This window comes from Lithobates pipiens, unplaced genomic scaffold (genome assembly GCF_037356315.1).
Source record: "Lithobates pipiens isolate NorthernLeopardFrog02 unplaced genomic scaffold, aLitPip1_a1.2 Scaffold_18, whole genome shotgun sequence".
NCBI lineage: Eukaryota > Metazoa > Chordata > Amphibia > Anura > Ranidae > Lithobates > Lithobates pipiens.
Window position 1 is genome coordinate 437327131 of NW_027507758.1, and position 12757 is coordinate 437339887.

The following is a 12757-nucleotide window of genomic DNA, read 5'->3' on the forward strand; positions in this document are numbered from 1 at the left end:
GGTGAATACACCGCTCCTAAAGCACCCCTGCCCATTGAAATCGATGGGCAGCGCCGCTGCAGCAGGGGTTAAGAGCACCCCGCTAGCAGCCTAAAAGCACTGCAAAAACTACGGTAAAGCACCACTAAAAATAGCTGCGCTTTACCGCCGACGCCCGGGCTCTGGCAGTGTGAAAGTGCCCTTAAATCTATAGGTAAGTTTACTTAAGACTATCCACCTGTCAGCACTGCCCAAAATCTGGGTCAGACCCCTACAACTTATATGTTCCATGCTTTTGCAATCACTTCTGTCAGGACATTTTTATCAAGGTTTTTGCCCTTTATTGTTACGTCAACACGTTTCACAGAATATACCACTTTTCAAGACAAGAAGATGGTAGAATCATATAATGGAATGGCAGCATGATAAAATGGACAGATGCACTTACTAGGCCAGAGGAACAGGCTAGTCCAGCCTCTGAGGATATATAGGAGAACCCATCTAGATTTGTTATGTTTAAATGTTGGGCTATGTTCCTATATGCTGTATAGAGCCTGGACATCACTGGAAATGACCCTAACAGCTGACCTCCAGGGAATATAAGGTGCGTTTTGGGGTGCTCAATATTAAGCCCATATGGGGTTACCTTCACCATCCCTCTTCCCTCCTAGTTTTAAACGCTCCTGTCTATGGTCCACCTTTATGTGTTGGTGCACGAGTTTCTGTGATCCGTGTCCGCCTGAGAGACTTTGTACATGGTTGTTATACCCAACATTATATGATCCCACCACCGTCTTGTCCTGAAGAAGCTGTATATTCAACGAAACGCATGGAAGCAGCAATATGGGGAGGGGACCTTGATAGAATTTCCTCACATAAGCGATTGCAAAAGAATGCAACATATCAGTGCTGCAGCAAAATTACATTTCTAAAGGAAAAAATTTCATTTAAACTTGCTCATGGCTGTAATGTATTGCCGGCTCCCGGCAATATAGATAAAAATTAAGGTAAAAATAGGCGTTCCCCCCCCCCCCCCCCCAGGTCCTTTGGGTCTGGTATAGATTTTAAGGGGAACTCCATGCCAAAGTAAAAAAAAATAAAAAATCAGCATGGGGTCCCCTCCCAAAATCCACACCAGACCCTCATCCGAACATGCAGCCTGAAGGATAGGATAGGGGGGTGTGCGAGCCCTCCCTTCCTGAACCATACCAGACCACAATCCCTCAATATTGGGAGGGTACCTTGGGGTCCCCCCCCCCCAAAGCACCTTGTCCCTATGTTGATGGCAACAAGGGCCTCATACCCACAACCCTGGCCCGGTGGTTGTGGAGGTCTGCGGATGTCAGGCTTATCAGAATTTGGAACCTCCCTTTAACAAAGGGCCCCCAGGTCCCACCTCCCCCCAATGTACCCCTACCCATTGACCAAATGTTAAAAAGTAAAAACTGCAATAGACAGTTTTTGACAATTCCTTTATTAAAAAAGGTTAAAAAAAAGTGTCCCGAGATGTACATCCATCGTCAATCATGAAAAATAGAGAACATTTTTTTTAAATACTCTGCCTCCATGGAGCTCTTGCTGACTGCTGTCTTTTTGCTGTTACAGCTGTTATATAGGCAAGGGCGGGACCACATGACGTCAGAAGGGGTGGGGTCACTCGGTTATGTCACCAGGTGGCCTATAGAGACAGCAGTCGGCAGGACGCCTCCCATCGAGGCAGAGCTTTTTTTTTCTATTTTTTTGGGCCTGTGGGGCAGCGTTATTGAAGATAGATGGACATTGCAGGACAATTTTTCTCTTCTTCTTTTTTAATAAAGGAATTGTCAAAAACTGTATTGGGGGTTTTTACTTTGACACTTTTCTTTTGGTGAATGGGTAGGGGTACAATGTACCCCTACCCATTCACATGGGTGGCCTTGTTAAAGAGGGCTTCCAGATACTGATAAGCCCCCTACCCACAGACCCCCACAACTATCAGGGTAGGGTTGTGGGGACGAGGCTCTTTGGGAAGGGACCCCAAAGAACCCTCCCTATGTTGAGGGCAAGCCGCCTGGTATGGTTCAGGACTGGGGCGCTCACTCATCGCCCCCCCTTTCCTGTTCTGCCAGGCTGCTTTCTCAGATAAGGGTCTGGTGTGGATTTTTTTGGGGGGACTCCATGTGTATGTATGTATGTATGTATGTATGTATGTATATATATATTTTTTAATTTTGTTGTGGAGTTTCCCTTAACCACCTCGCGCCCGCCCTATAGCCGAATGACGGCCGTAGAGCAGGCGCTTTCGTCCGGGAGGACGTCCTTTTGTTTACTTCCGCAATGCGCGCCGCCGCGGGCGCGCATCGCGGAAGTTTTGTGTTCGCTGTGTCTCCCGGAGACAGGCAAACACAGATCGCCGTGAACGGCCAATCAAAGCGGCCGTTTACAGCGCGATCGCAGCTGCCAATGGGAGAGGATCTCAAATGTAAACATATGAGATCATCTCCCATTGTTGTGTCTCTCCCTCCTCACACAGAGACAGCGTGTGAGGAGAGAGAGGATCTGTGAGTGTGAAATTGTTACTGTGAATAAAATCTGTCAGCCCCAGTGCCATCTGTCAGCCCAAGTGCCATCTGCCAGTGCCACGTTCCAGTGCCATCTGCCAGCCCCAGTGCCAGAGCAATTAGCCAGAGCAAATAGCCAGCCCCATCTGTCAGTGCCATCTGCCAGTGCCACGTGTTGTCAGTGCCACGTGTCGTCAATGCCACCTGCCACGTCAGTGTCACCTGTGATCAGTGCTGTCAGTGTCATCTGCCAGATCAGCGTCACCTGTCAGTGTCATCTGCCAGATCAGCGTCACCTGTCAGTGTCATCTGCCAGATCAGAGTCACCTGTCAGTGCCATTTGTGATCAATAAAAATGTCACAAAGATTATATTCAGCTGAGAAGGCATATGATATTCTTGCAGCCGACGAGAGCAACAGGGAGGTTTCTGCTTCGGATTCCTCCTCATATTCAGATTGAGTCTGACATAGACTACGAGCCTGTCTTCAGCAGCAGTACAATGACAGCCTCAGAGGAGGAAAATGATAGTCCGCCTGTCAGACGAAGGCATACTGGTGAGGAGGCGGTACCATCCACCAGCACCGCAGAGCCATCCACCGGCAACCCAGTGCCATCCACCGGCACCACAGTACCTCGGCAAAGGCCAAGTACCAGTGTGTCAACTCGGCCCCAAAGGGTTAGGCCCCATGCCAGCCTTCCCTATTCCCTCCAGAACCCCTTGTGGCTTCCTCCTAACTCAGGAGAAGCTAACGTTCCCCCTTTCACTGCCAGTCCAGGTGGACACACACAATTTTTCCCTGATGGACTTTTTTACAGAGGACATGCTTGAATCCATTGTGGTCCAGTCCAACCTATATGCCCAACAATTTATTGAAAGCCACCCAACGTCCTCTTATGCCCGTCCCTATGAGTGGAGAGCCCTAACAGTGGAGGAGTTTACAAAAATGTTGGGCCTCACATTTTGTATGGGACTAAACAATAAAAATAAAATACGTGCATATTGGTCATCTTGCCCCATCTATCACATGCCCATCTTTTCCTCAATAATGCCCCGGACCAGATATCTCATGATAAGGAGATTCCTACACTTTAACGACAATACCCAGTGCCTTCCCCGGAATGACCCAAATTTTGATAAACTTTACAAAATTCGGCTGCTAATAAATTATTTTTCTGAGATCTTCCCCCAGTTGTTTACCCCAGACCAACACATATGTGTGGATGAGTCCCTGATCAAATTTTCTGGCAGGCTGGGCCTAAAACAATTTATTCCCTCCAAAAGGGCCCGCTATGGAGTGAAAATTTATAAATTGTGTGATCGAGCCACAGGGTATACATATTCCTTCATGGTATACAAAGGGAAGGCCACCCAGCTACATCCCCCTAATTGCCCCGAATACATCGGATCGAGTGGGAAAGTTGTTTGGGAACTCATAAACCCACTCCTGGAGAAAGGCTACCATCTTTATGTGGATCATTTTTACACAAGTTTACCCCTGTTCCGCAACCTCCATAGAAAGCAAACTCCAGCATGTGGCACCGTAAGGACGAACCGGAAGGGCTTTCCTCAAAGCCTCGTCAACAAAAGGTTAAGAAAAGGCGATATGGCCCAATACAAAAACCCACTTGTATCCATGAGTACAACATGTTCATGGGGGGTGTCGACTTGAACGACCAGATGCTCGAACCCTACCTTGCCACGAGAAGAACATACAAGTGGTATAAAAAAATTTCAATTTATTTCTTTAATTTGGCCATATACAACACGTATGTAATCTATCGTAAATCCACATAAAGACCCATACCCTTCCTTGGCTACCAGGAGGAAATTGTCACTGCCCTTCTATACCCCAATGGCCCACCACAAAACATTTGATCCGATGTAATTAGCAGACTCTCTGAACGCCACTTTCCTGATAAAATCCCTCCCAGACCAACAGGCCGAAGACATCAGAAAAAATGTCGGGTGTGCAGCAAACAAGGATTGAGAAGAGACACCACTTATCATTGTGCCCAATGCCCTTCCCAACCAGGCCTCTGCATAGGTTACTGTTTCCGCCGTTACCATACTTCAGTGAATTATTAGTGAAGTATGGTAACCATAACCCTCACTTCCTGCCATTTACCTTCACACCCCTTATGCCTCTGCTTGCTCTGTAACTGACCCTGGCTTGTTATTCGACCACGCTTCTGCCTACTGATTCTGTTCATGCCTCTGCCTGATCTGGAACTGACCCTGGACTGTTATTCGACCACGCTTCTGCCTACTGATTCTGTACATACCTCTGCCTGATCTGAAACTGACCCTGGACTGTTTGACCATGCCTTTTGCCTGCCTCTTGGACTGATCTTGTACCCTCTCAGTGGACTAGTGGGATTCATAACAGGGGTCTCACATATGTGAGGGGCTCCAGAATAGTTTTTTTAGATGAAGAAAATTTCCTTTGTTTTCTCATTCCTAGATTAGGGTCTGGAGACTCGGAGGCTTCAAAGAGATTTGGGTGGGAGAAGCCTCTACCCCTATCCCCATTCTGTCATGAACAAGGCCCTACTTCTGCCTGCTGCCTGTAGGACCTATACCATCATGCCTCTGCCTGTCGCATGAACTGACCACACCACATGGATGGACCATGTTCCTGCCTACTACCAGGACCAATATTTTGGCAATGCTGACGATCTCTGCCTGCACTGACCTTGGACTGTATATGGACAGTATCCCTGCCTGCTGCCTATATTGACTATGGACAGTATACCTGCCTGTTGCCTGGAAAATTGTGTTTACTTTTGCTGACCAAGTCCCTGTCTGCTGCCTGGACCAGTGCTATCATCCTGTGGACAACTGCGCTGCTAAAACCACAGGTAATCTTTTGTTTACTCTTTTCTCAGCAGAATGTATTTTGGGGTGTAATTCTTGGTATGTGCATGCTATGTGTCCCTGGAATACCTGATGGTGTTCCTTGCATGTTGGGCCTCTGTATGTGGCCAAGCTGTGTAAAAGTCTCACACATTTGGTATAGCCATACTCAGGAGGAGTAGCAGAATGTATTTTGGGGTGTCATTTTTGCTATGTACATGCTATGTGTTGGAAATATCTTATAAATGGTAAACTTTGCGTAAAAAAAAAAAATGCGTTTGAATTTTTTTCCACATTTTCCCGAAACTTCTGGAAAAAAAGAAACCATTCAAAAGACTCAATATGCCTCATAGATTATACATTGGGGTGTTAGCTTTCCAAAATGGGGTCACTTTGTGGGTATTTCCATTGTCCTGGTGCTCCAGGGCCTTCAAAAATGTAATAGGTGGTTGAGAAATTAGATGTGTAATTTATGCTCCTAGAACGCCTGATGGTGCTATTTCAATATTGGGCCTCTGTATGTGGCCAGGCTGTGTAAAAGTCTCACACATTTGGTATCGTAATACTCAGAAGGAGTAGCAGAACGTATTTTGGGGTGTTATTTGTGGTATACACATGCCATGTGAGAGAAATAACCTATTACATTGAAAATTTTGTGAGGGGAAAAAAAAAAAAAAAAAAAAAATCTTCATTTTGCAAAGAATTGTGGGAAAAAGATGACAACATCAAAAACCTCACCATGCATCTTAGTAAATACCTTGGAATGTCTACTTTCAAAAAAGGGGTCATTTGGGGGGTATTTGTACTTTCCTGGCTTGTTCTGGTCGCAAAAAATGAGATAGGCCACCAGTACATCAGGTGTGATCAATTTTTTATGATTCGCACCACAGCTTGTGGACTCTCTAACTTTCACAAAGACCAAATAATATCCACTAATTTGGGTTATTTTTACCAAAGATATGTATCAGTATAAATTGTGGCCAAAATTTATAAAAAAAAAAATTATAATGTGCAAAATTTTATCACAGAAACAAAGAAATATGTGTTTTTTTTCAAAATTTTCGGTCTTTTTTCATTTATAGCGCAAAAAATAAAAACCCCAGAGGTGATCAAATACCACCAAAAGAAATCTCTATTTGTGGGAAAAAAAGGACACAAAATTAATTTGGGTACAGTGTTGCATGACTGAGTAATTGTCATTCAAAGTGTGAGAGCACCAAAAGCTGAAAATTGGTCTGGGCAGGAAGGGTGTTTAAGTGCCCAGTAAGCAAGTGGTTAAAATCTATGCCAGACCCAAAGGGCCTGGTATGGATTTTTTTTGGGGGGGGGGGCACACTGTTTTTTTTTTTAATTTTTGCCATGGAGCTCCCCTTAAAAGCTATACCCAAAGGGCCTGGTATGGGCTTGGGGGGGAAGTGGGTGGGACCACCCCTAATGGCAATATGGGTGGGTGCTAAAATCTACAGCCAAGTTGCCCAAAATGTGGCCATTGAAGGCAAATATGAATTCTAGATGTTTACTGCAAATTCTTCATTGCACAATTTCAAATCTCATGCCTAATTACTGGTATGTGGACTTTTTAGCTTAAAATAATTCATATATATATACATTTGTTGCATTCCAACAACCCATGGAACATATATTAACCACTTCAGCACTGAAAGGATTTGTCCCCATTATGACCAGGCCATTTTTTGTGATACTGCAATAATTTAACTGACAATTGCACAGTCGTGCAAAGCTGTACCCAAACAAAATTGTCGTCCTTTTTTACCCGCAAATAGATCTTTCTTTTGGTGGTATTTGATCACCTCTGTGTTTTTTACTTTTACAATTTAAAAAAAAAAAAAATGTTAAACTTTCTGCTATAATACATATCCTCCAGCGGCTTCTCTCGCTAGCATTTTGCACAGCGGGAGCTGATCAGTGGGTCCGATGTCTGTCAGCACCCACTGAACAACAGGCAGATTGCCATTCTGTCATTACATAAAACATGGATCCTGTGTTTCTGAAAAGCAGGAACATAGATTAATGCCTTTCACTAGTAAAAGCACCTCCCACACTACAATGAAACATTAGCTAGGCACACAACCCTTTGGCTGGGAAGGGGTTAACATCAGGGGTGATCAGTGTCATTGGTACAGTAACAATGCATATTTCTAGCACTGATCACTATATCAATGTCACTGGTCCCCCAAAAAGTGTCAAGAGTGTCAGTTAGGTGTCCGATTTGTTCGCCGCAATATCGCAGTAGAGCTATAAGTTGCTGATCACCACTAATACTGGTAAAAAAATAAAATCAAATAAATAAAAATATCCTATAGTTTGTAGACTCTATCTTTTGCGCAAACCCATCAATATAGGCTTATTGGGGGTTTTTTTTCTCACAAAAATATGTATCAGAATACATATTGGCCTAAATTTATGAAGAAATTAGATTTTTTTTTTTAAAAATTTATTGAATGTTTTATAGACATAAAAAATATTATTTTTTTCAAAATTGTCAGGTTTTTTTGTTTATAGCGCAAAAAATAAAAACCGCAGAGTTGATCATATGCCACCAAAAGAAAGCTCTATTTGCTGGGAAAAAAAGGACAAAAATTGTATTTAGGTACAGCATTGCATGATCGCCCAATTGTCAGTTAAAGTAATGAAGTGCTGTATTGCAAAAATGCCTTAGTCGGGGGGGGGGGGGCGGGGGGGGGGGTTAAAAATAATAATTTTGCATTATGTTTTAAAGAAAATGTACTTGAGTTCCTATGTCAACTCATACAGCTATCATTTTGAGAAAATTGCTTCAATGAAATGTTAATTGTAGTTAAGATTTGTTAATTATAGCCTCTCCAAGCCCTTGAGATTTTTCTCAGGAAGTTTTTCTTAAAATAAAATAGGAGTTTAAAGTGGTTGTACACCCTGTACAACCACTTTTACCTACAAGTACCGTAAGCCTATATTAAGGCTTACCTGTAGGTGCTGGAAATATTTCCTAAACCTCCACAGTTTAGGAGACATTTACAATAAAGCCATGCGCCATTGCTTTTCTTTAAGTCAAACCTGAACACTTCAGTGTTGCACAGCAATTTTTTTTTCATAGTATGCATAGATGTTGCTATTAAATAACATTTCTAATCATATGAAGTTAATCACAAGGGTCCCCCTTTACACTAGAGTCCACAGAGTTCCCCTTTTTCATCTGAATCTGCAGAGCTCCCCTTTTTCATCTGAATCTGCAGGAGCTTCCCTTTTACATCTGAATCTGCAGGAGCTTCCCTTTTACATCTGAATCTGCAGGAGCTCCCCTTTTTCAGCAGAATCTGCAGGAGCTCCCCTTTTTCATATCAATCTGTAGAGCTCCCCTTTTACATCTGAACTCGCAGGGTTCCTTTTCACTGTAAGGGGAGACTCTGCAGACTCTGATGTAAGGGAGAACTCTGGGGACTCTAACATAAGGGATGCTCTGGTGTACGAAGAGGACTCTGATGTACAGGGGAGCACTGTGGACTCTGGTGTAAAGGGGAGCTCTGATGTAATGAGTGCTCTGAGAACCCTGATTTACCTTAGCGTACTAACTTAGAGGCAGGAGAGAGAAGGGGGGAGACTTAGTCTGGTATGAATGATGTGCCCGGGTCTCAGACAGTCTGAAACCCGGACACATGATTCCAAACCCAACCTGTCCGGGTGAATCACGAACAGGTGGCAACCCTAGGGCATGCGCACTTTAGAAAGGGCAGATCCCGTTACGCGACCCTGGCCAGTCACAGATCCGGAATTCGCGGCCCCGGAATGTAGAGTGGTGAAGATGGTAGCTTGCTGCTAGTGGGGACAGCGGTGACATTGCAGGCTTTGGTTTCAGATAAGTGACACATAATGGGCTACTATGCGATGCACAGTAGCCCATTATGCTTTAGCTTTGCAGGGAAATAAAGAGGAAGTAAAACTTATCAGGATTTACTTCCTCTTTAATTGCAGGATTGACCTGTTAAAATTGTACACTTGTTTTGTGCCTGTTATGCTTTTATAAAGATACGCAGTATAATAACTTGTGACTAGGGATGAGCTTCGTGTTCGAGTCGAACATACGTTCGACTCGAACATCGGCTGTTCGTCCGTTCGGCGAAGTCCGAACATTTTGGTCCGTTCGCGCCAAATTCGTGTGGCGCTCACGGCCCACAATGCACTGCGATGGCGCAGTGCATTGCTGGCTCATGATTGGCCAAGCATGCACTGTGACCCCGCATGCTTGGCTAATCGCAGCGCCAGCAGCGAGGAGAGCCATGATTGGCCACAGGCAGGATACCTGTGGCCAATCATAGCTCAGGCTGTGTAGTGCACGCCCCACACTATATAAGGCTGCCAGCGCGGCGGCCTTGTGTAGTGTGTTGGCGTCTGAAGCAGTGGGTGTTCTGTGTACCTTCAACACAGTACACACCGATCATTTTCGGCCGATTTTCGATCTTGCTGTTGTGTAGTGGTTGTTGTCTGCGTGCCCTGACCGCAGTATACACCGCTATATTCACCTCACCTATAAAGCTAGTGATCTATCTTTTATAATAGAGCTTGCAGTCAGTAGTGTTAGGAGCTAGTGCGTGCTGTCTGCGTGCTCTGTACCCAGTACATACCGCTATATCCACCTACATAGCTGTTCTCTATTTGAGCCCACTTGCCATCTGCAGGAGTTATTGGAAGTTGTGTGTGCCTCCAGCACAGCACAGTATACATCTGTATATACCCCTTTATCTCTGGTGTTCTATAATAAAGGCATCTGCAGGAGTTAGTGGGTGTTCTGTGTACCTTCAACACAGTACACACCGATCGTTTTCGGACGATTTTCGATCTTGCTGTTGTGTAGTGGTTGTTGTCTGCATGCCCTGACCGCAGTATACACCGCTATATTCACCTCACCTATATAGCTAGTGATCTATCTTTTATAATAGAGCTTGCAGTCAGTAGTGTTAGGAGCTTGTGCGTGCTGTCTGTGTGCTCTGTACCTAGTACATACCGCTATATCCATCTACACAGCTCTTCTCTATTTGAAACCACTTGCCTTCTGCAGGGGTTATTGGAAGTTGTGTGTGCCTCCAGCACAGCACAGTATACATCTGTATATACCCCTTTATCTCTGGTGTTCTATAATAAAAGCATCTGCAGGAGTTAGTGGGTGTTGTTTGCCTCTAGCACAATATACACTACCCAACTGCTTTTTTACCCAACTCCCTTCAGGCCATTACCATGTCTGGAAGGCCAGCAAGGAGAGGCAGACAGGCGCGAGCCGATAAAAGAGGGCAAGCAGGCTCTGTGTCTAGAGACAACAGTGCTGGTCATGGACGCGGTGCATTGTCATCAGCACGTGGCCATGGGACACGCTTGTCCTTCTTTTCGGGAGCTGGACATGTTGAGCCGCAACATGCCAACGACTTGGTAGAGTGGATGACCAAGCCCTCTTCATCCTCCTCATCCTCTCACCCAGTCTCAGGGTACTACCAAAGCAGCTGCCAACGCATCGTCTTCACTCCTCTCAATCTCATCATCAGTGACTCCTTCCCTAGACCCACCACGTCCTCCTGAGGAGTCTCCTGAACTCTTTGAGCACAGTGTTAGGTACATGCTCCAGGAGGATGCCCAGTGTTTTGTAGGCTCTGATGATGACACTCAGCTAGAGGAAGGCAGTAGCGTGAGCGCAGAGAGAGGGGATGCTCAAGAAGGACAGCAATCTGGCAGTCATGTTCCACAAGCTGCAGCATACTGCCAGGTTTGCTACAGCGATGAAGAGGGAGGGGATGATGAGGGCACTGACTCCACATGGGTGCCTGGAAGGAGAGAGGAGGAGGAGGAGGAGGAGGAGGCGGCACATGTCTAACGAGGCAGGATGCCCTCCGGGGGCCAGCTTAGGGGCAGCATACCGACTGAATCACACCGCAGAGCTCCGCCTGTGCAGGGCGCTGCCTCTGCGCGTTATTCTAAAAGTTTTTTCGTGTGGGCCTTTTTTGAGACGAGTGCATCAGATCGCACCGCTGCTATTTGCAACATATGTCTAAAGCGTATCTCGTGTGGCCAAAACATCAGCCGCTTGGGCACCACATGCTTGACCAGACATATGTTGACCTGCCATGCAGCTCGTTGGCAAGCGTACCTCAAAGACCCACACCAAAGAACAAAGCGGACCTCTCCTTGCTCCTCATCAGCTGGCATCTCCAACCCCACTAGACCTTCAGTCCTCTCTGAAACCTGCTCTGAGAGGAATGAAGGTGTAGAATTAGGTGTGTCACAGCCAAGTGCTTCCGGGAACTCTGCTAGCGGTACACCCACGTCCGATTATAGCAGGCAAATGTCCCTGCCCCAGCTGCTGGACCGGCGAAAGAAGTTCACTCCCAGCCATCCACATGCCCAGCGGTTGAATGCTAGCTTGGCTAAATTGCTAGCACTTCAACTGCTGCCTTTTCAGTTGGTAGACTCGGCCCCCTTCCGTGAGTTTGTACAATGTGCGGTTCCTCAGTGGCAGGTCCCCAAACGCCACTTTTTCTCACAGAAGGCGATTCCGGCTCTCTACCGGCATGTGGAAGGCAATGTCCTTGCCTCGCTGGACAGGGCGGTCAGCGGTAAGGTGCATATTACCGCTGACTCATGGTCCAGCAGGCATGGACAGGGACGTTACCTGTCTTTCACGGCCCATTGGGTCACTCTTCTGGCAGCTAGGAAGGATGCAGGACAAGGTGCAGTAGTTTTGGAGGTTGTTCCACCACCACGCCTCCAACATGCTACTATTGGTTGTGACACACCTCTCTCCTCCACCCCCTCCTCTTCTTCTTCCTCCATGGCCTCTTCCAGTGCTCTGTCCTCAAAACCAGCGGTGCTTCGTAGGCGTTCCAGGGGCTACGCAAGTACGCAGACAAAACTATGCCATGCCGTGCTTGCGCTGGTTTGTTTGGGGGACAGGAGCCACACTGGGGCGGATGTTTTGTCAGCTCTGCAGGGGCAGGCCGAGAGGTGGTTGGCGCCACGCCAGCTTAAGCCAGGAATGGTGGTTTGTGACAATGGCACCAACCTCCTCTCCGCCCTCCGACAGGGACAACTGACCCATGTGCCCTGTGTAGCTCACGTCCTTAACCTGGTGGTGCAGCGGTTCTTGGGCAGGTACCTCGGCTTACAGGATGTCCTGAAGCAGGCCAGGAAAGTCTGTGTGCATTTCCGCCGATCATTTAATGCCTGTGCTCGGCTGGCTGAGCTCCAAAAGGAGTTGAACCTGCCCAAGAACCGCCTTATATGTGACATGCCCACCAGATGGAACTCAACGTTGGCCATGCTGCAGCGGCTGCACACGCAGCAGAGGGCCATCAATGAGTACCTGTGCGACTACGGCACCAGGACAGGGTCAGGGGAGCTCAG

The 12757-nt window shown here is 46.4% G+C and overlaps 1 protein-coding gene across 5 annotated transcripts in view; it reads right to left on the bottom strand.

Annotated features, from left to right (window-relative positions):
- Window positions 1-12757, bottom strand: part of LOC143988506 (cysteinyl leukotriene receptor 2-like) — an 85607-nt gene that overhangs the window by 5025 nt on the left and 67825 nt on the right. The window lies entirely within an intron of this gene.